We start from the raw sequence: 23,558 nt of genomic DNA, 5'->3' as shown, positions 1-23,558 counted from the left end.
AGAAATGGCAAGGCTGCGGGACCTGACAACATCCCAGCAGAGGTACTGAAGGTCGAGATCAGGACAAACGTGGAGCTGCTCTACCCTCTTTTCAATAAGATCTGGGACGAGGAGCGGGTACCAACAGAGTGGAAGGAGGGTTACCTCATCAAGCTCCCCAAAAAAGGTGATCTCAGCTCCTGCTCCAATTACAGAGGTATAACATTGCTGTCCATTCCGGGAAAGGTGTTAAATCGAGTCTTGCTGAACAGGATGAAAGATGCCATAGACCCACAGCTTCGCGAGCAGCAAGTTGGTTTCCGTAAGAATAGGTCTTGCACCGACCAAATCACCACGCTGCGTATCACCCTGGAGCAGTCCCTGGAGTGGAATTCACCTCTTTATATCAACTTTGTGGACTATGATAAAGCATTTGACAGCGTGGACCCGCAGACCCTCTGGAAGCTACTGAGACACTACGGAACACCGGAGAAAATAACCAATATCATCAGAAACTCGTACGAAGGGATGACTTAAAGGGTGGTCCATGGACGGCAACTCACTGATACCTTTGAGGTAAGAACTGGAGTAAGGCAAGGATGCTTACTGTTGCCAGTTGTGTTTCTTCTGACGATGGACTGGTAATGAAGACATCTACAGCCCAAGGGCGAAATGGCATCCAATGGACACTGGAAGCAGTTGGATGACTTGGACTACGCTGACGACCTGGCCCTTCTTTCGCACACTCAACGTCAGATGCGGGAAAAGACCAGCGCTGTTACAGACGCCTCAGCACGTCTGGGCCTTAAGATCCATAGGGAAAGAGTAAAGTCCTGAAGGTCAACACGGTCACAGATACTCCCATTATGCTGAAAGGTGAAGCGCTGGATGAGGTGGAGAGCTACACTTACCTAGGCAGCATCGTAGATAACACTGGGGGAACAGAAGCTGATGTAGGAGCTCGCATCGGGAAGGCGAGAGCAGCTTTCCAACAGCTCAAGAATGTCTCGAGATCATCACTTCTCGGCAACAGCACTACCACTTTAACACCATCGTGAAGCCTGTATTGCGTTGTGGAGCCGAAACGTGGAGAACCACCGTCGCCACTATGAAAAGAATCCAGACTTTCATTAACACCTGCCTCAGAAGGATTCTTAAGATACGCTGGCCAGACATCATCAGCAACCAAGATCTGTGGAAACGAACGAGACAGCAGCCTATAGAAAATGACATCTTTCAAAGACGCTGGAAGTGGATCGGTCACACCCTTCGGAAGTCCTCATCTAAAATCACAAGGCAAGCTCTCACCTGGAACCCTCAGGGGAAAAGGAAGAGGGGCCGACCAAGAAACTCGTGGCTTAGAGGCAGACACGAAGAGAAATGGCCACACGTGGGGAGAACTGCAACGACTGGCCCAGGACCGTGATGACTGGAGGGTGCTTATTGGTGACCTTTGCCCCAGACGGGGCTACAGGCAATGATGATGATGATGATCAGATTGAACCCTTGGAAGAAAGAAAGCATACATTCCAAAAAGGCCTAAGTTAATGAATTAAGCAAGCAAAAAACTCGGTCAAGCGTTCATCCAAGTAGAGAATGAATTGAAGGTGGCCAACTCATTAAAGTCATGAATTCATTGATGGAAATTTAATTTCATTGTTCATTTAGAATAGACCAATTTCGATATATTAAAATTCAGCCTAAAAAAATAGACCCCAGTACGAGGCTCTGACGAATAAATCCCACAAACTCTGTAGTTATTCCGCAGAGCCTCATGCTGAGGTCTATTGTTTTAGGCTGAATTTCAATGTATTGAAATTGGTCTACTGTAAAACAAGATTTGACTTGATATTTAGGGGATAGGGCTGTGGGCTTGCGGGGGTGGGCAGTGGGATAGTCCTATACAAAAGTAGATGAGACTGTTGACAACATCCCTTAACAGTACCAGAGTCTGTATTCTGGGTATCTGGCTTTAGTCTATTTATACCTCTGAGATGAAGATTTAATGGAATTAAACACTTTTCTGTTTCAGTGAATAATGACCAGCTGGCCAGCCATATCCGAGAGAAAAATAAGCTCATCACAAGTTGTTCCTGTTTATTTGCAGTTTTCTTTGAAAAAGAACTGTAACACAGAGACTGAAAAAAAAATTATAATACAATAAATAAATAAATAAACAAATAAATAAACAAACAAACAAATAAATAATCCAGTAAGTGCTGTTAAGAGGGTCCCCCTTAGATTTTTTGTAGATACAAAAAACAGACTTAGGGTTACTATGGTGAAAACTTTTTGTAATTTAGTTTCATTTATGCACCAGATTTAGACTGAAGTATTTTTTCTGCATGCTGTATCGGTAGCTAAGTCCGCAGGTCTTTTACTCTGCAAGTTTCTCTGGTAAACATTTGCTACGTAATCTATAAGCAGTGAGGTACAGTCCTCATATCCGCACAGAGCTGCAGTGTGCAAAGGAACTTGGCGTCTTTTGATTAAGTTAGGATTGGCCTCAGCATGAAGTAAAATTCTCATGTATTCCATGTAACCTTGACATGTAGAGCTGTTCCAAATTGATTCTCGGATTTCTCTAGGTCAGCACCCATCTGTACAAGTATTTCTAGGCTGTGGATGTGTCCATTTAATGCCGCCTCATGAAGGGGTGGGAAGATAACTGTCAATGAAGGATTCACCTCAGCCCCAGCTTCTATTAACAGACGTGTACATTTTACTGATCCTTTGGCACAAGCAAAACACAATGGGGTAATTCCATCTATGTCAGATGCATTTGCCTGTAAAAATTAAGGTAACACCACCAAAGCAAGGTATAATTTTTTTCAAGGTAGTATAACGGTCTAGCAGTTCACAATTTTACTTTGTTTTTTGGAAGGATGAGGATGTTTCTGTCATGTTTGTCCCAGTTCTATAGTTCAATCTTTTTTTAAATTCCTTGTTTTTGGTCTGCCATATTTTGGGGTCAAAGAGAGGTATTTTCATGCAATTTTGAAGATTCCAGACTTTGATTATTTTAGGTTGGCATCACAGCCCCTACATGTCTGGCTATGCTGTGTCTGTCAAAAAAGACTATAATACTACACAGATTAACCTCCCGATACAGTGGAAGGTGCGGTCCGACAGACCTCGTGGTTAGTGCGCCCATCTCTGGATCAAACAGCCCAGGTTCGAGCCCTGGCCGGAGACATTTTGTTGTGTTCTTGGGCCAGACACTTTACTCTCACAGTGCCTCTCTCCACCCAGGTGCATAAATGGGTACTGGTGAACTTAATGCTGGGGGTAACCCTGCGATGGACTGGCATCCCATCCAGGGAGGAGTAGAAATACTCCAAGTTGCTTCATGCTACAGAAACCAGGATAAGCTCTTGCCTGATTGGCTACTTGGCTTGTATGGAGACTTTCCTTTACATTACAGCCATCTCACATGACACTCAGCTACTAAATTATTGAGACATTCATGATAGCTGCATGCACACTAAGCTGGACATATTTGCAGGCTATGCAGCAATAAGGGGTGGCGACTGGTAAATGCCAGGGTTTGCGAGATGGCGAGACAGGCATTTTTCTCTGTGAGCCCGAGACATTTTGACATTTTAGATTGCTAGACCGAGACTTCAAAGTGTCCAGACTCTTAAAATTCGAGCCTTAGATTTAGTTGAGAGCTAGAATGAGCTTGTACAGCCTTAAGCCAGCTTCTTGGAACTGACTGGGACTGGAAATTTGATTATAACACACTACGTTATGATATCCTAGAGAAAAAGAACTGTTTTTCTGGCGCCAAAACGGACGTTGTGGTAGGTTTTGTACCTATTTGTGGAATTAGGAAAATTTAGTAGAATTAAAAGTTAGGATTAACTTTTTCGCGGAAAATTTGTAAGCTGCTTCATTGAAATTCAATATCAAGTGAAGCTGGAAGACGTCATTTATAAAAACAGATAAAGGAACGAATCGGACCTTCAAGACCCTTAGCCTTGCGAAAAATCGAGACTCTGAGACAGCTTCGTATAAGAATAGAGACTGCAAGACGCACATAACCACTAAAAAACAAGACTGCAAGACCCATGAAATTCTTCTAAAATTTCATGAGACCCAGAGTTTTGAAGGACCATTCACCACTCCTAGCAATAGTCTGTCCGCAGACATATATTGTTGGTTATATAGCTAAGAGTTTATTATTTTCAAACTTTCCGAGGTTAATACTTTGATTCATTGTGATCTTGACAAACTCATGACAAAATTAGAGGGTCTGTGGATAGACTAATACAGCAGTAATACATACACCAGCCCCTTCGGCAATCAGGACATCTACGACCTCAGGATGACCACCAAGGCATGCTTCATGTAAAGCTGTCATAAGACCAACAGTTCCACCATTAATATGAGCCCCAAAAGAAACCAGCAATTTTATAAGCTCAACATCTCCATCTCCTGCTGCAATATGGAGGCTGTTTGCTGATTAACTGGATTAGCAAAGTTCACAGAGACATCTTTACAAGCCAGCAAATTCCTTATGTATTCAAGTACATGCCTGTTATCTCTGATCACTTGCAAAAGAAACTCATTTGAGTCCATCATTTAGTTCAGCAGGAGAAAAGCAAAACATAAATATCAAACTTTATAAAATGACTGAGATACTATGCACATTCTCATTGGTCAATAAATACATCTTACTAACCGAGTTCGAAGTCCGTACTGTAATTTACGGACCAACTTTTTTTCCCCTTCGATTTATGGCCCAAGTGCGAAGCATGTGTGCCATAAATCGATTGGGAAAAAACAAGGATCCGTAACTTACAATACAGACCGTGAAGACGAGGTTAGTAAGATATTTATTATATCTCTGCTGTGTTGCCTGACGGGTTCGGAAACAATTTCTATTGATGCGGACTTGGAAATGCTTCAAATTTCTGATGCACCTCGAAAGAAAAATGAATCAGTTTGAAATTGTTTTTAAGTCGTTAGCACACTTTATTACACAATTCAGAGTATAAGAAAGTTTTAAACTTTCACTTGCTATAAAAGTTAAGAACACTTGGCGATAAATCACGAAACAGTTTGGCAACAAAGCCAACTTTAAATTCTAGTGGGCCATACAGGAGAATATGGTCCGCTAAATTGACCAATCACAGCGCGTGTCTTAACTGAGAGATATAATAAGTGTGTTTAGATGAGAGTATGTAAATACAGTTGATGTTTTAGATTTGTGCATTTTTTTCAGAAATATTTTATAAAAGCAATAGAGTACTTTTTCCGTGTTTACATAGCCTCATCTAAACACTCAGGGTGTTGGGAGAATTCTCGAAAGTTAGACAAACCTGAGATGAAGTCAAGGGTTTGCATAACTGTTTTGAATTCTCCCAACTCCCCTCGTGTTTAGACGAGGCTATGTGAACATGAAAAAAGTACTCTGTTGCTTAAATTCACGACAGGACAACATAAAATTATATCTGTTTTTTTGAAATGTACATTGTGCATATTGAAAAAAAGAAAAGCAGATACAATTTTATAGATGTCTTGCTGTAGTAGTCAGAGTAGTTAAGGAGAATATTGTGTTCCAGTGTGATTACTAATGGTCTGTTTGCACGTACAGACCTAAAATGCGGTCCAACACTGGATTACCTACGAGCGGAGGACGTTTCACTGGAAAAAAAATACCATCTTTGATGATGATGTCTAAGATCAAGCGGGACTAGCATTAATGTTATCGCAAAGTTGCGGCTTGCGGCATCTTATCGGCGGAAACACTACAAAGTTCTTTCTCACATCCTATGTCTTTTTGAGTGTTCGTGTAAAGCATGCAGCAATTACCTCAAGACTTGAGCCAGCCGAGAAATCTTCGGTTATTTCCTAAATCATTTCTGAGTGTATTCTTGAAAGATACAATTCATAGGTTACCGGTTTTCTGGTGTTGCTGATCATCAACAAGGCCTGGTCACAAAGTAACATAACAATATACACCCTGTAGAGTAGGGACAGTATCGATACTATAACAAAACCAGGACAAATAACTAGGTTGCTTTATAAGCATTTTCAAAAACACGTGTTTTAAAATATTTGAAAATGTAGATTTATTGTTTTAAAGTTGCAGGATAGAAGATTTTGGGGCAGTTTTGGTGAATTTAGAAGCCTCCGCATCATCTCACTCTACCCTGTTGGGAGAGGAACTGTGATTCGCGCGCTTGTCCCGATACTTGATCAGTCTCACGCGGTCGTCTAGGAGGAATGCAGTGATTTCTAGCGAAAAGTCGTTTATTAAGACCGTACAAAAGTCATGAGGAGCTAAGTTAAGGACAAGTCAACTGTTGTTGAGGAAAATGTTTGCTCCGAAGGGGTTGAAATCAGACAAGGATCAAAACATTGATAAAGGAGGTTTAGCTCCGGACGGTTCAAGCTCAGAGTTTTCTGAGGATGACAGTCCGCTGGCCGTACGTTTAAATTCGCAATGAAATAACCGACCAAATGATGCAGGAAAGCAGCGTCCATGGGCCTCTTTATCTAAGAAAGGGGAATTTGTTATTCCATGGAAAAAGAAACAGGCAAAAGGTATGAACTTTTATGTGACTACAGGTTTGATCAAGTTAGCTGTATATGTCACAGTCATGTGTTTACAATAATCATAAGCTTAATTAAGACTTAAGGGGGTCTTAAAAACATTTTTTTTGAAAAACAACTCTGTTGAACAGTTTTGGTACCACGTTAAAGGACTTTGCACTCTGACTTCAAAAATGAGCTTTCCTTTTCACATGGCACGATAGTTAATGAATAACTAGCTCCTAAGTGTTAAAAAGTGGTGTTCATTATAAACACGGTAACGTAATAATGAATGGTTCGAGAAGCATGGAATTAAGGTCATTCCACTGAAATAGAACATGCACTGAGATTTTTGTGAAACTTTACCTATTAATTGTTTATATTATAGGAACTTAAATTTTGAAATAAAAATGAGGGGTCCCCATGTTCGTTTAGGATTAACAACACCTTGTTTATACCCATATAAATCCTTATAATAGCACCATGATTGTAGTCACGATTGCTTGCTAAATTCACCTTTGCGATGATTGCTTTTTGTTCTACACTAAGAATTGGCCCATATTTATTTTACACACTCAGAGAAATTTATTACTCAATTCAAAACAACAGAAAAAAAATGATAGGTCACCATACTCCTTTGCGAGAAAATGATGATTTACCTCTATGGCGAGGTCCAGCTGTAAAGAAAAAGCCGCCATTTTTTAATGTGCGCGCGCTAATCACGGGTGAAATTACGCGCATTAGGGATGCACAATGCAATACTGGGGATTAAGTTCCTCCTGTCTGTAAGCAAGTTGTCCAGGAGACAAACCTCAGAAGGCAGTGTTTTGAGGGGGTTTTTCTCGTGAAATTTTGAAAAAGTACACTAATATTAACTAATAATAACTATGTTAACTAAATAACAGGGAAAGAAATTTCATAAATTGCAAATTTTAAGACCTAGATAATTGTGTCCTTTACCAATGTTGAAAATTTGACAACATTCGGTTAAAACCCAGTGGAGATACATTGTATCATGTGCGAGATATTGATGATCCGTCTATTTGGTCATTTTGCGAAATAAGGCTTTAATCTTTTACTTCTGTCTCCAAGAGCCCAATTTAGTCTTGTGAATGGGGGGAGGGGTTAGAGGCAAGGGGAGGGGGTGTATCGAAAGGTTTCACATAAATGATCCATTGAATACCTGAATGAGCACCAGTCACAGAAATGTTAACCAAGTACAAGGAGCGTATAAGATGGTAGAGGAAACAATGTTCAGGACCATGATGCAAAATTCTTATAAGCACAGATCATTAAAATGTACTGAATTGAATCCATTTTGTGAGTACTTTTAGACTGTAAACAATGGTTGCTATGGGTGTTGCTATGTTGAAATATAGCTACCAGTGTGCAGATTTCTCTATTGAAATGTAAATCAAGGAGTATATTTAAGAGGAAAATCGTTTCAAAATACGATTTTCAAATGAACAGGAATGTTGAATGTTCATGTTTCGAAAAAATGGTTTTTAGGAGAAAAATTTATATCCGAGAGTATAAGACCCCCTCAAGGTGGTTCCCTAGAGTAATTACCAACACCCTCCCTATAGAGTGCGAGTTAGAAAAAGAAACTTAGTTAATTTCTCTAAAAGTTTTCCCTGTAGAGATTTACTAGTATGGGTACTGTTAAAACAAGGCTTACTTTTTGGTTGTCAATTTTTGGATCAAGGCCGTTACCATGGCAACATCACATCTAATGACAGGCAGATAATAAATATAATATTATTATTCCTCATTTCAGCCTAAACTCCTTAATGTTTATACTTTCCTGTGGTTAAATTTTGTCATACTTTGCGACATCATGGAAATAATATTGCCTGACATTTTGAATTGGTAAAAAGTTACGGTTGTTCAGATGGTTTTTCCAATATTCTGTAATTTGCCATTCTTCTAAATATATTAGATTAGCTCTGACAGATTTTAACAAAAATAGGGTAATTTGTAGGAACTGCATGTGATTACTACTGAGCCAAATTTTAAAAAAATGCACAGAAGAAACGGAAAAAAATTCACTGTCAGTTTTGCTTTTTGTGCTCATGTTGACATCATAAAAATCGAAAAACACTTGCGTCTTCCTTTGAGCACTTGCAGATTACTTGTGCTTTTGTCCTATGCATGCATGCAATCTTGAAACTATAGGGAGCCACCTTAAGCTAAGGTCTGGTTTAAACGTTGCATTTTACATATATTGAATCTAATTGCTGATTTAAGGACGGTGTCTACTAAATACAAAGGTTTTTGTGTCAGGTTAGGACCACATGGAAAAAGGAGATCTTTGCAAGGGCTATTGGAATCCACAAAGAAAAATTGGGTAGCCACACTTTTTTTTTAGATAATTAGCCTTGAATGTCTACAAAAATGCTGACATCAGCATTTTCTGAAAAAAGAAGGAAAGAATATTTCTTCACAGATTTCCTTAGAATTCCTGTTTAGGCCTTTACATACAGAAAAGCAAAGGCATTTATAAAGATACAGTATATTGTAAAAGGAAACAAAAAAACATTTTTAGTATGTTTTTAATAACAAAATTGTTGCAACAGTGCTTTTAGTTGTCTCTGAAAGCCTTCCTCTGGTTCAGCTAAAATACAGTCTAAATACCTTTAGCTCACAACCACAAACTAATCATGTGTTGAATAGGCTTGTCACTTCCATTTCATAATATAAAATGTAGGGTAACCATGCATTTTTTAAAGTTATTGATCTTTTGTGAAAACTATTACAATGCCCGTTACATTTTTTCCTGTCACCTCCCCAGTAAGTGAAACATTTGCATATCTCTATGCCATCTACAGGTACATGTTTACAGTTAGACTTCAGTTAAATTTCTGACAGATAACAGCTAGTTTTTCAGCTGGAAGACTTACACAGTTAGTGGTTAGCGATATGCTACTATTCTGGTGTTCCTGTTTTAAGTAGTTGATTTGGTCACGGAAGGAAAATTTTGCTTTCATTTAAGTCTTGTACTTGGTAGCAAAATTTATTGCGTCAATGTCAACCCAGTGTGCGTGTGGTGCTTAAACCATGCCTTGCGTGATGCACAGAACATGTGCGCACTAACAAAAGTAGGCACCGTCATTAAGAGCATGCAAAATGCGACGTTTAAACCAATTAAATGCGACCTATTTGGATAGACCATTCTACAGTTGTCTGCGTAGTGACCTGATCTTTAAATGGCAGTGAGGTTGGAGGTTACCTTGTTTTGATACAGACCTCACTGCTTTTTGCCAGTAAATAGTACAACGCTAGAACCAAGGAACGACCAGTTCGTGTAAGGCTTTAATCAAACCACAGTGAAACTATAAACAGCCTAGTAACACGACAATGAATAGGGCACCACGGCGACAGCTCAAGAGCATGCTCAACTCTGGTACTGCTGACCAGTACTGGCATTTGTTGTGTAAATCAGGTTGTTCTAATGCTAACCAGGTGCACTGACATGACAAAAGCGGAGATGTCTGTACCAAAGTAAGGCCACCTCTAGCCTCGCTGCCATTCACAGGCCAGGTCACCAAGTAGACAACTGTAAAATGGTCTATTAAATGTGAGTTCAGTTGAACATTCGACTGATCCAGTCAAATATGCGACTGGAGTTTGACAGTTGATTTAAATGCCGCATTTTACATGTGCCGAATCCAATTCATAAATTCTGTTAAACTATATTTTACCAATGCATTACTCCACAGTTTTGTGCTGCATGACATGTGCCCAACAAGCTGGTGGGAATTTTTGGTGGCAATTGTAGAAGATGTAGATGGAAGGCTAGTGAGGATGCTAGTATGTGTGGTTCTTGCTTCAATCCAATCGTGCAACGTAGTTATGGAAAACCAATTACTTTTCGGCTGTTAAGCAAAAACCGTTCTATGCTACATGACATGCAGGGTAATGGCAATATGGCAATATGATAACGGGAAGCTGACGAGAAAACCCTTGGTTACTTCAGTTTCCAGACTCATATAGTACACTTTTTTCTTTGTCTATACTTTTCATTGATATAAAGGCACTGTAGATGTACGAGTAAATAAAGTTATTGTTGTTGTTGTATGGTCAGTCCGTATAGGGAAAAACTGTGACCAAGGTCTTGAAAATGCTGCCCAAGGTCGCAGGCCAAGGGCAGCAGTTTCAAGTCTGACGTCACAGTTTTTCACGATACGGACCGACCATAAGCTGGCCAATAACATGTTTATCTTTTATTCCTGCAGTAAATTGGCTTACAAGTGGGTTTGTTTATGCAACTTTGTCATTGAATTGGCTTATGCGCCATCTACAAACCATTCTTAAAAAATCTAACGAGTGAACAAGCGAGTAACTCCGATACTAGACAAAGAAAGATGTATTTAAGATTGAACAGATTTATTTTGAACTACTTTATGTTAGTTGCATTTAGTTCACCAGTTGAGTTCTGCGAAAGTGTTTTTCCAGTGTGAAATTTCATGCAAAGATTGAAGTTGTACTACAAAAACAATTTCTGTCAGCTGTTGCGAATCACTTGAAATCAGAGTTTTCTAACGTAAATTGAGTAGCAAATAGCGAGGAAATTTGTTAAGTGTATTCCACAGAAATTCTCTCAAATACAGCAACGATCAGAGAGGTAAACCTGACTGAAATTGACTCAATTTTTTACTTAAAATTGTACAGAAAAGGACACACAGGATTATGCACAATTACAGCACCAAGCTACAAACAGCCAAACAACTTCAAAAAATTCAATTGAATTTACTTACAGTGACTTTCCTTGCCATTTAAAGGTGAATAGAGATAAATTTGCATTGATTAATTGTCGATGGAAGTTTAAAAAGGTCGAAAGATTGATGATTACCGCTAATTCGTTCACAAAAATAGATCAACTCGACGGATTCCGCCCGCTGTGGCGGTCCGGATGAGAAAATTCCGCCCGCTCCAGGAACCAATCAGATTGCTAGATTTGTTGAATTGCATCCGCTCACGAGCTGAGAAAAAGATAAAATAGTGTATGCAGTGTTTGTACTTCTCTTCAGCAGAGTATAAAACTTACTGGCTTGACATGCTGCAATGCTTTTTTGTATGAGATGCTCTACTTAATTTGAAGAAGAGGCAAGGCAAGACAAAATGTAGCGTGTGACAAAGTTTTTTTCTCTTTTTTCACTAGAAGATGGAGAGCAAAGTCTATGGACTTGAATTTGAGTGGGAAAGTGAAACGAAAATCAGAGTATAAGAAGTAATGCACTGTCATCCACATTGTAAATCGCACGTCCTCTATGCACAAATGGTACTTGAAAGGTGTGAACGATCGAAACGCAAAATGTGCTCCTTATCATTGTCAGCCCTCTTGATGGGAAACTTGAAACAGAGTCTAGGAATGAACATGTCGCTCGCGCTCAGCAATTTTATTTGGCACAAAAAATGCTAAGTTTAAATCAAATGTTGAACTTGTTAATTCGAGTCGACCCAAATTAGTATTAAATTCAGAGTATGTAACATGTAAAATTTAAACCGGGCCTAAGCTTAAATGACTTTGTTTTATCTCGGTTAATCACTGCTCAGTTTTTCAATTGTCCTGCCTTTCAGAACTTCTTCAAGTTTCCAATTTCAACATGAGAGAGGGGAAAGAATTACTTCAGCATGTCATACAGTCTTATAGAGACACTGCAGTTGGAGTAACCTTCAAATTTGAAAAGTTAGAGCTTGTTCACAATGATCAGCTATCTCATGAGGTAAAGAATTCAATGTTTTATCCCTTGCTGCAACCGAAATATACCATGAAGTCATGTTTACATCAATTTGCAATAAGCTTACTTTTGCTTGTCTTTTGCCTTGTTTAGTTCCAGGTCAAATCAAAGGTTCTTTGGGCTGCCTTGTGTCATCATTCACTGTGTATTGAATCCATAATCATTCTCCCAAATTTATTTTTAATTTTTAAGTCAGGGCAAATCTTGTGGATATGTATGTATGTATGTATGTATATGGGATGACATGTGACAGACCTCCAGAGCATATTTTGCCCTATAGGTAGACTGGGTACTAGTACTAGTACTATTTTGAGTTATCATCCATTTGTTATCTGTTTGTAATCGGTTTAAACGCTTCATGAAAACCATTTCAAGCGTTAGGCGAAGTGTCTTACATTACAATCAAATGGTTCAAATGGCTTTTGCAACTATTCATAATTTCTTTGCATCCGTTAGAATGGAAAGACATATCAGTTAAGAAATCTAAGCATCCGTTAAAACAGCAAAAGCAATCCGTTAAAAAATCCAAGCATCTGTTTAAATGGCAAAAGCAATCCATAAAGAAATCAACTGGAAGCATATATTTCCCGTATCCGTTTCAAGTCTTGGAACCGTTATAAAACCGTTATAAAAACATTTAAAAAAACATTTTAAGCTTACTGGTGCGTTCCTTTGCGGTAATCTGAATCAGGATCAGTGACCCAAGATCACTCGGATCATGGTGCATCAAAGGAACTGATGAATCCACACTGGTCATGGATTCATCGGTTCCTTTGATGCAGCATGATCCGAGTGATCCAGATCCACCTCAAAGCAATGCACCCAAAGTTAACCAGAAGCTACAGAGTTCGGAAGACAGACAGAAAAGAACAGTAAAACAATTTATCAAGCCAAACAGAAAGCCTTGGTATGCATGTAAAAAAATCAAGTTGGTGTCTCGTTCATGAATGCTCAATTTCCAACTGTCTTATGTTGTGTTTTGTTGCAGTTTAAGTTTTTAAAGTTAGCTTGCCTTAGTATATATTTTTGTTTCCTTTTTTTTATTGAAAACAAAAACATTGAATTGAAATATACATGTAGTCACTGTGGTAGTTGAATGAAAACAATTAATAATGGCTGTGTTTGGGTCACATGAATTAACGTAAAACTACGGTATGCGATGTCCCACTTTGTTTAAGATTATAACAAACATACCTTTCTGGTAATCAGTGACCTGTGTTCTATTTTGTGTTGGATCATACTGAGGTTGTGGACAGTATATTTCTAGCTTGAGAGGCATGTCAGTCGTCGTCTGAGGACTGACATTTCAGGCTATGAGCAAACTTCCCCCATCCTGTCCAGGAAAAGTTTTTTACTTGCGTCACCTGAGCAGGGATTAGGAAGGTAAAACTGGTAAATGAGCCTATAGCCCATGGCATTGGAAAGTTATAGGTCATTTATGACAAGTTTGGGCCATTAGGGTAAATAAATGGACCATAAAAAAATTTCGACAAACGATACGTAATTCTTGATTGTTGTTGTTTTATACTTTTACGCATGTTTTGAACACATGTTTGTGATCTGGAAGGTCCTCATGTCTCGTCATGCTGCTTGTTTTAAATGTTTTATATTTGGCGGTCATAGTACGACTGTTCTTCTTGCCATGTTTTAAGCAGACCTTACAGTACACAGCATCCCCCTCAGGGTTAGTAAGCAAGCAAAGGCAACAAAGTTAGCCACTTACTTTGAAATTTTTGTTCATCAAAAAACTAGAAGGCTTGGAAGCTTTGAACTCATTGTTGTTTTTAGGATCACAATTCATTTTGGTGGACCCGGCATTCGTAGTGCAAAACGGCAATAATATCCGAGTCTTGTCCAATTTCATAACTTTCGCTTTCAGAGGCTCATTATTTTGGCTAATTACAGCATGCAAAACATATTCAAATCACCCGATTCTATCATTGAAAACAGAAAGCACATACATGGATTGAGCAAGAACCACAATGCAAGAACCACAAACGCTCTTATAATGTCGATTAAAGAGCAAAGGCATCGTGATTTCTTGCGTGTTTATTCGTTATTACACTGAAAATTTCACAAATGAAAATCCATTCCACAAAATAGTGCATATTTTATCAGCTGTTTCACGGCTGGGGAACATTGAAGGCCCGGTGAGTACTTTCTGAATGCACCATTTCATGGCTTTATGTGCCATATGCTCATGGCGCAGGTCCATCCCGATCCCTGCGTGTGAATTGCATGTAACAGTTCGGAGTGTGTTTGCGCTATTAAACAAGTTTGATCGTCTACCGTATTTTACTGATAGTAAATCATGTTTCTTCAAAATAATTTGTGACTGCCGGCTACTTCGTTTATATCGATGGAATTTGGTTGGAAATGTTTCTGGATAGGCATTGCATACGATGATGACTTCAATGAAACAAACACAGGCAAAATTGTGTTTTTGTTTTCTTGACAATTCAACATCCAAACAATTTCCAACCTAAGTAGTTATTCGTGTGCTTTGAAATATATCATTTATCCAGTTTTCTGATGATTAATTAGAATCATTCTTATTGCTTTAGAGACTTTCAAGCGCTTATGGTTTACTGACCATGTGCTAAGTCAGTGACCCTTTGATCGAAAAGTTGACTGTTTGAAAAGTTTGGCTAACTGTTCAAATGCTTGAAGTTTATCCGTCTGAACACATAAGCCAACCGACATTTAATTAAACACTTGAAGTCATCCAAACTCACCAGGCAAAAATGACATGAATGTAAGGCTATTTAATATATCTTGCACACTATATTGTTACATTTTAAAGAATCTGCATATATTTACATGTACTGTATCGTTCAAGTCAAGTGGCATATTAAAATAAATGTACATAGGAATCTGTGGAAATATGGAGGTGAAATGTAATTAGTACTTACATGAGATAAATCACATAGCAACAGCAAGTCGAAAGATGTATGGATTGTCTTGCAATTTAATGGTAACTAAAGTGAAATACAGTATTATGTTTTAAATTGTTATGAAATGCAGAATATGCATTCTGTGATGATATACACTGTACTGGAGGAAAAAAAATAGCTGTTAAGTCGGGATACTTAACAGTTGGTGAAGTGTGAAGATCACGCTGCAGCCCAGCACGGTCAGAAACACAGCAAGTGGTATAGGTCATTTAAAATAGTGACCTCAAAATGATATAGTGTTGAGAAATCTCCTTTTTAAATCCCTCTAAAAAGGAATGAGAGAGAAATCATCAAGCCAAAATGAGAATGCAATCACACATGCACAGGCCATGGCACTGTCCCTTAATAATAACAATAACAAAATGCTTTCATTGGTAATTTTTTTTTTTATAAACATTCCTAAATTGCAACACATTTCACACAGAGAAATAAAGTTTACATAACCAAAGAGATAGAAAAAAGTGCTGGCATATCACTTTGAATGATTGATTCTCTGTCTATTGTATTATTGATTGTCGCTGTATGTTTATTTTCCATTAGTGATGAGCACATGTGATACACAGCTGTCACTAAAGCACTTGAATGGCAGGGAGTAATTTTGGTGTTTACAAGCTAATTCCTCTGGCTTTTAGAACTGTTGCCTTGTGCAGTAAATACATTTCCTTTGCATTCTGAATGAATTTTGAAATATTTTATTTGCTTTACAATTTCATTTCAGATTCTATCATGGAAAATACCAGAATGGCTGCTGTAAAGTGTGACCAAAAAAGCTCAATAATATCAGTTACTTGGGTGAGAAAATCTTGCAATATCTTTATTAAATATATACTTCTACTAACAGTGTTTGACATCTTTTCAGGTTTGTTTACAGCCACTAGGCAAGTAACTGTTTCAAACTTGACTACTGTGGCTTGGAGCATAAAGTCCAACCTTACCAGACTTACTTTCTTGCCTGATTCTTGAGGCCTACTCGACCATCCTGAAGGAGTGTTTACATTAGTCTTCACCAACCTTAAGTCAGCTGCAGTACATTGTTCACTAGTAGTAGTCAAAGATTATGAGTGCGTTCGACGCCGTCACATTAATATATATTAACCTTATGAGTTCACTAGCTGACTTTCAACCTGTGTTTATTGCTAAAATCAACATTAATTCTTTTTATCAACAACGGAGGTTTTACAGACTGATAAAATCATATATCATAGTGTCAAAGTCCATGCCAGTCAGCTCCATAAAATACAATTTGTTGATACAATGCGTGACGGCACCTGTTTCCATAGACTCACAAATATTTACATTAGCCTTCTAATTTCGTGTTAAATATTTTCACATAAACTATTAATGTTTAAGCATAAAACCTTATTTGTAACAGTATATTTTTTACGTACATTATTCTAAGCTGGAAGCACAAATTTAAACAATCAGTTACAATAGCGTGTGCGTTTGTTGTAAACAAACTCTGTACGACTGATTCCAATGAGCGACTTTACAACACCAGGCTAGTTATTAACATATCCCTCAATGCTTCTAAAAACGAAGCGTATAGAAACATTTGTGATAATACATTGTTCGTGGCTAGTCTTGCGCAGCTCGTTTCATCGCACAAATTCACGAGTGAAAATTGACAATATAGTTGACAGTTGTCAATTTTCACTCGTGAATTTGTGCGGTCGGGAATCCTTATGCGATATACATGTAAGGCGAGATTGCTGTCGTCATTTTGTTAGCGAACGGGACTTTGGGCGCAATGCCCAACGAGTTTGCCAAGCAGAAAGGTCTCTGATGAGTCCCTTGGCTGGGACGAAACGAGTTGTGTAAGACTAGCCATGAACAATGTGTTATCACAAGTAACTGTCAACTTTATCGTCGTATAGAAACAGAAGAAACAATTCAAATTTAATGAAATGCAAATGAGTGGCCCGATATTCTACAATCAAGTCTGGATCTAATGCCTTTAGAGTACTTTTTTACCGACAATATTTGACTGGATAAAGACCAAGCTATTTGTCACGACTGGAGCTAATCAACAAAATAATGCAGCCAATCAAACTATAACTGTTTGAGACCACGGTTAGCATCCCAAAGCCAAGGCGATTCAAAGTTGTGTTCGTGAACATACATGTGTAAAATTAACTACAAACCATGAGGTAATCTTTAGATATCCGCTTTACAATGCTCAGACTTGCTCATACTACAACAAAAATCATGACACAATGTGCATGATAGTCTTTGCACACATGACGTATTACATTTAAAATGGAGCAGAAAATGCAGATGTTCAATAAAAACATGTCAAAAGAGGTAACCCTTGACACCACAGGACACCCAAGATTATGAACTGTGTTCTGCGAATGCGATAATATTGCAATGTGTAGTACCTGTACATGATGAGCTCAAAGTCACTGAAGAATTAATTAAGAAAGACAACTTAGATGAACTTGCTTTCATAAAAACTCTTTTAGCAAGCTTCCTCGAAAGGTCACAATAAAGTTTTACAGGAAAAATGCTGGTTACTCTTAGATACATGTAGCAGCCTTCCCTTGCTATCATTGCTATTGGTTCAGCTTGTTGTACATGTATGTGTTAATTTCATTGCTTATCATAGCACTAAATAATTTCTCCTTTATAAATTATTCAGGTTTAAAAGAAGTTTGATAGTACAGTTGGTTTCTGTTCTCTCAGCTGTTTGTTCCATTTGGGTGTGTTCAGCCTTGTTTTTGTTTGCATTCATTTGCCTGTTCATTCAGTTTGGTTTGTTTCTTTTTTTTGGGGGGGGGGGGTTGGGCATCTGTTTGTAGTGTGTAGGCATCTGTCTGTGCTTTTGGCGATATGTTTGTTTGGTTGGGTTGTGTTTGCCCGGCGTTTGTTTGCTTTGTGCTCATTTAACTGCTATTTCTCAGCCGTTCTTTCAGTTTTTATTGTTTGGGCTTGATCATCTATCTCATATTTGTACTCATATAAAAGTTCCAGAATGTATTAAGAGCTAGCAAGTGCCAAAGCTCCTTTGTTTTAATATTGGAAAACCCATCCCCACAGCGAGGGAGGTTTCCCTTCACTCATTGTTAACAGAGCATAAAGAAGATGGTTTAGTTTCTCCCTAACTCCTTGCAGGTAAGCTCTGGCATGCCCCTTTCATTTCTGTCACCCCTGCCGACCCCCTCTCCTACTGCCGCTCACTGGATTTCCTCTTCAGTGTAACTGAGTCATTTTTCTAAATAATTTATCTCTTGTCTTATTGGCTTGATACATAATTTGAAATCAAAAATTAACTGTTTGAGGCTATTGAGATGCAATATATGTTTTGCTGTGCAGGTTGCTTGCACTGCACTAGTATAAGACTGTACAAGAGCCATTTGTCCCTAATTAAGTTAAATTGTTTTAAAAATTATTTAAATAATATTTATTTTTATTTATTTCAGTTTCCATCATCAAATGTATATGTACCATACTAGGATAGTTCCTGTTAAGCTTACAATGAAGAGTTCAGTAATAACAGTTGCCCAGGTATGGAAATGGTTTATGTTTTGTGAAAAAATACATCTATACAAGTATATTACTTTTCCTAATGCCAGAGATTATCTGTCATGTTAATTCTAGTTGTTGAATTGAAAAAGCCATTGCAGCAGTTGAAGCAAGTGAGAGAAAAAACCCCTGTCGTAACAATGAGTTTTAATCTCACTCTCAAGTACAAGTACATGCAGTGAAGTTTTTAGATAGCTGACATAGTGGAAAATAATATTTCTTGGGGGTATGACTTGAATACTTGTCATTTATGTGCTTGGTGGAGTAGACCAAGTTAATTGTTTTGGGCAAATAAGTTTTCCATTTACTAAGGTGGTGAAGATTGGTCAGTTGTTAGAAGATTTGACCCTATCTGTAGCATCCAACACCCCCTCCCCTGAAGGGATCTCAAGAGGGGTCAAGGGTGATAAACATTGTACCCACATATCCATGTTAGCACATATTTTCTGAAAGAATGATGAGTTATAGTGGGGTTCAACTTTTAAACAACTTTTATAAACCAACCTTTCGAATTACAAGTCAATGAAATGGACCTATGCAGACAGAACAAAGGTGAATGATTCAAATCAATATTGTTTCTTTTTTTTGCAATCTTTAAATTGACTCAACTCAAGAATACATGTAGATTTAAAAAAAATACCCTTTTAATTTTGAAACTGCTAAAGACAGATCTATGGCAAACGTTGTAGTCATTTGTGGTAAATATTATTTGATTTCTAAACTTCACTGATAACTTGTCATATTTCCTACGGAATGTAGAACACCTCCTCAGATCATGTTACATGTAATTCATTCTTCATACTAAAATAGTATTTGGGTATGACACGCCCCCCACCCACCCACCAACCCACCCCGGCTCAGCCCCACCCCCCTCCCGCCTTAGAGGAAGTTATTCTGGGCCCCTCTTAATACTTTCTGACAGTTGTTACACCAGAGCAGCCACTCACTTCAGATCCTATTGAAAGAACTGTTTTCCTGTTCTCCCTGGATGAGATGCTAGTCCATCATAGGCGGCCCCCAGTTTTATGTACTTGCCCCGCCTTGTTCCTAGAATTAGTGGGTGACTGGAACAGAGCTAGCCTCCTATCCAGATGTTCTTCAGGCCCGTCACTTAATCTCTTCATGCAAGATTGCGTGACAAGCCTACATAGCATCTGCATAGAAGACCTGAAGTAGCCATTTGTACTCCTGGGCCTGCTGAGACAGGCTTTGTTTAAAGTGTTTGGCCAGGTTCCTTGTGTTAAGAATCAGTAAGCACACTATGCCAGCCATTAATCATTTGATCTAAATCTTGCTGTTCCTTCTATTTTTCAGTTGGAGACAAATCAGGACAAGGCAAGGAGAGGATAAACACCATGTACCATTATTCAAGATATTGACAATTTTATTGCAATTTAGAACCCAGGTAAACACTTGTTCTTATGCATTTATCAACCCAAACCGTAACCTGGCTCAGATTCTCCGTGAGGGGGACTCCCAAATAAAAATGACGGGGGTGTTCATTGGAAATATTGAAAAGACCCCCTAAGAGACACCAAGATCCTGTTTTTTTGTGGGCGTGGCTTGAAGTTTTTTAACCCCTAAGAGGTACCAATTCTAAAACAACAAATTATCTCGTGTCGTATTTTTTTGCGACTCAATACCCTAAAAGGTACCGCAAGAGCTCTTGATGTGGACCTTTTAAGGCTGAACACCCTAAGAGGCACCAAGATCCTGTTTTTTTGTGGGCGTGGCTTGAAATTTTTTAACCCCTAAGAGGTACCAATTCTAAAACAACAAATTATCTCCTGTCACATTTTTTGCGGCCCAATACCCTAAAAGGTACCGCAAGAGCTCTTGATGTGGACCTTTTGAGGCTGAACACCCTAAGAGTTACCGAAACCGTTTTTAACCCCAAAGGTAGACCGGCACCCTGTCCTAGATTTATATGGGAGTTACCCTGGGGCTGAGTTACCCCTGGGAATTTACTTGATTGTTACCCCCAAATCATCAAATTCTAGGACAAGTCCAACAACTTAATTACTCTTTTTACTCTGAAAATGTCATTTTCTGAGTTTAGGTAGGACATTGACTTTTACTCCTTCACTCGCTCCTTCCTTCCTTCCATCGATTCGTGTTAACTTTTTATGAATCCGCTGACCAGTGCATAAAGCTTTCGCAGTCGCTTGCGTTCCTAAATCAATAGTGTGGTAGTTGATGTGTAGTTTCTCTTTCGTAAATAGACATTCGAAAGTATATTTCTGTGTCTGTGTGTGTTTAAAAAAAATTTAAACTCTCACTGGTCAGCCAGTTCAATGGAGGTTGAAAAAACGGTCGATTGTACACGGGTCCAATGGACTGATCATATCGATTGACGGGACACAGGTTACAAGCACGGACTCGCATTATTCGGTTGTAAAGACAGATCGTCATGGCTTTTCTTCGTAAACCTACGTAACACTGGTGATAATTTAGGGCAGGAGAAAATACTTTTGTCGGGCTAGCATATTTTGAGTTTGAAATCGAAATAATTTAAAGTGCCTATGAAGTGAAAAGTTTTTTACAAGTGAATATATGAAAGACCATATATTTGAACTGCGGAGAAAGATATGAAGATATGATTGATCATTGCAGTCACGCAACTTAAGCAGTTATGAAATTAAAGCCTGAAAAAAATTCAGGCATGAACGGAATCCGAACCCATGACCTATGCGATACCGGTACAGTGCTCTACCACCTGAGCTATCAAGCCAACTGGGAACTGGTCACATTGTGAGTGCGTAATAATATACCCGTAGATGATGAAGAATACAAGTGAATATATGAAATATCATATATTTGAACTGCGGAGAAAGATATGAAGACATGATTGATCATCGCAGTAATTCACACAAGTTAAGCAGTTGTGAAATTAAAGCCTGAAAAAAAATTCAGGCCTGAACGGCCCTCTTCATCATCTACGGGTATATTACGAACTGACAATGTGACCAGCTCCCAGTTGGTTTGATAGCTCAGCTGGTAGAGCACTGCACCGGTATCGCAGAAATCATGGGTTCGAATCCCGTTCAGGCCTGAATATTTTTCAGGCTTTAATTTCACAACTGCTTAAGTTGTGTGGATAACTGCGATGATCAATCATATCTTCAGAAGAGTTCTTTGGCGTTTTTCTGTCGCTTGTTATATCTACTTTTGGAAATTGCTAAAAGCGAATAATGCGGAAGAGAGAAAAATCTGACTTTTTGCCAACCGAAAGTGGGTCCATTTTGCGCGCGGCCGAAACGAATGTATTACAAGGTCGTGACGTAGGAAATTGTTTAGACGACTTCACCGCAACTTTCCGGCTCTTGTACGTTGGAACTTTCACTAGAGGACATATATCCATCACTATCTGACATTTTACTTGCAAATAAGTGGCGAACTTCGAAGAAATCTTCTATAGTAATTCACGTAGCTACAGAGGCGAAGTGGGGTAAACAAATCGCTGGAACAATGTCCTACGTCATCGCTTGTAAATTCATTGCCAGTCTCCGGACCCACTGTTTTGCTATAATGAGCTCACTTTGGCCGGCAAAAAGGAGGATTTTCTCTCTTTAACATTATTCGCTTTTAGCAATCTCGAAAAGTAGACATAACAAGCGACAAAAAACACGCAAAAATATTTTTCACTTCAAAGCCAAACTTAATCTACTAGACGAACTGCCGAATGATCAAAAGCTTCAGATTATACTTTTAAAGACAGGAAACGGAAAGAACCGTCGGGAAATAGTTCATTGTCATAGAAGTGTGCATTGATTAAAAAAGGGAAAAGAAAGGGAAAGGAAACATGAAAGAAAAAAGTATTTGCTCAGTTTGGGATTTGAACCTGGAAGTATTGCCCGAGAGACAAGTTACACATTCACCGTGCCCTAGATGTACAGGAATGTGTATCAGGGGTAATTATGAAGTGAGTATGGATTGAACCGCTGATTTATACGGCAGTTCCTCTTTTTTATCTTTTTTTTGTAGCCTTCGATCTAAATTTTGAAGATGTTACAAACAGTAAACAAGCGCGTCCACCGAAGGGAATAAAATGGAAATAAAAATAAAAAAGAAGAAAAAAGAAACATTAAGGCTCCGAGTGGTCATCGAACTTGCGGTCGTCTGGAACTCTGGTTTGAGGAGCATTAATGATCTCCACAACACCACTCAATACGCATGTGATTGTCAATCGGATATTACAGCTTGTGCCTAATTTCTAATTTACATTTGAATACTGCAAGATCTTTTATGAATAAGTTAATGATATATTGACAGTTTTCAGGTAAATAGGATAAATTATGCTCTAAATTGTGCGTTTGCTGTTTGACAAAATTTTGCTGCTTTCAGAAAGGTACGATGGGAAATGGTTCGTGGTCGTCGCCTTTCGTGACGACGAGATTTCTTCGGGAGTGTTTCAGTTAATTTTGCTAGTGGTGGGGAGGGGGGGGGGGGGGTTAGAAGAGAAATAGGTAACGAGCATCCTTTTCTCAGAGGATTTGTTTAATCTGCTGTGTTAATTTCAACAGATCTATACACCCTTCATCATTTCTTTTTCTGGCTGGTGGAATTCGTGAAAAAATGTATTTTACTAGAGCTTAGGGAAGTTTTATTTTGTATTCAAGTGACAATGTAGACGTGATAGGCATTTGGGAAAGTTTTGTAGTCAATATTTAAAGCAATAGAGCGCCTTTTCCGTGTTTACATAGCCTCATCTAAACACGATGAGGGTAGGGAGAGAAACCCGTGAAGTTGTCGAGGGATTGCATAACTTTCGAGAATTCTCCCAACTCCCCGATTGTTTAGATGAGGCTATGTAAACACGGAA

The 23,558-nt window shown here is 38.6% G+C and overlaps 2 protein-coding genes and 1 long non-coding RNA gene across 3 annotated transcripts in view; 2 read left to right on the top strand and 1 right to left on the bottom strand.

Annotated features, from left to right (window-relative positions):
- Positions 1–21,358, top strand: part of LOC145498197 (uncharacterized) — a 358,759-nt gene extending 337,401 nt beyond the window's left edge. Inside the window, exon 4 of the transcript XR_014050791.1 lies at positions 21,101–21,358. The gene's annotated coding sequence lies outside the window, so the exon portion shown is untranslated. The remainder of the gene's footprint in view (positions 1–21,100) is intronic.
- Positions 3,124–23,558, bottom strand: part of LOC145498169 (uncharacterized) — a 69,943-nt gene continuing 49,508 nt past the window's right edge. Inside the window, exon 3 of the transcript XR_014050785.1 lies at positions 3,124–3,133. The gene's annotated coding sequence lies outside the window, so the exon portion shown is untranslated. The remainder of the gene's footprint in view (positions 3,134–23,558) is intronic.
- Positions 6,425–23,558, top strand: part of LOC145498206 (uncharacterized) — a 90,952-nt gene continuing 73,818 nt past the window's right edge. Inside the window, exon 1 of the long non-coding RNA XR_014050813.1 lies at positions 6,425–6,531. This is a non-coding gene — a long non-coding RNA (uncharacterized LOC145498206). The remainder of the gene's footprint in view (positions 6,532–23,558) is intronic.

Source organism: Orbicella franksi, chromosome 9, assembly GCF_964199315.1.
Source record: "Orbicella franksi chromosome 9, jaOrbFran1.1, whole genome shotgun sequence".
NCBI classification, from domain to species: Eukaryota; Metazoa; Cnidaria; class Anthozoa; order Scleractinia; family Merulinidae; genus Orbicella; species Orbicella franksi.
This window is presented reverse-complemented; position numbering and strand designations above follow the sequence as displayed.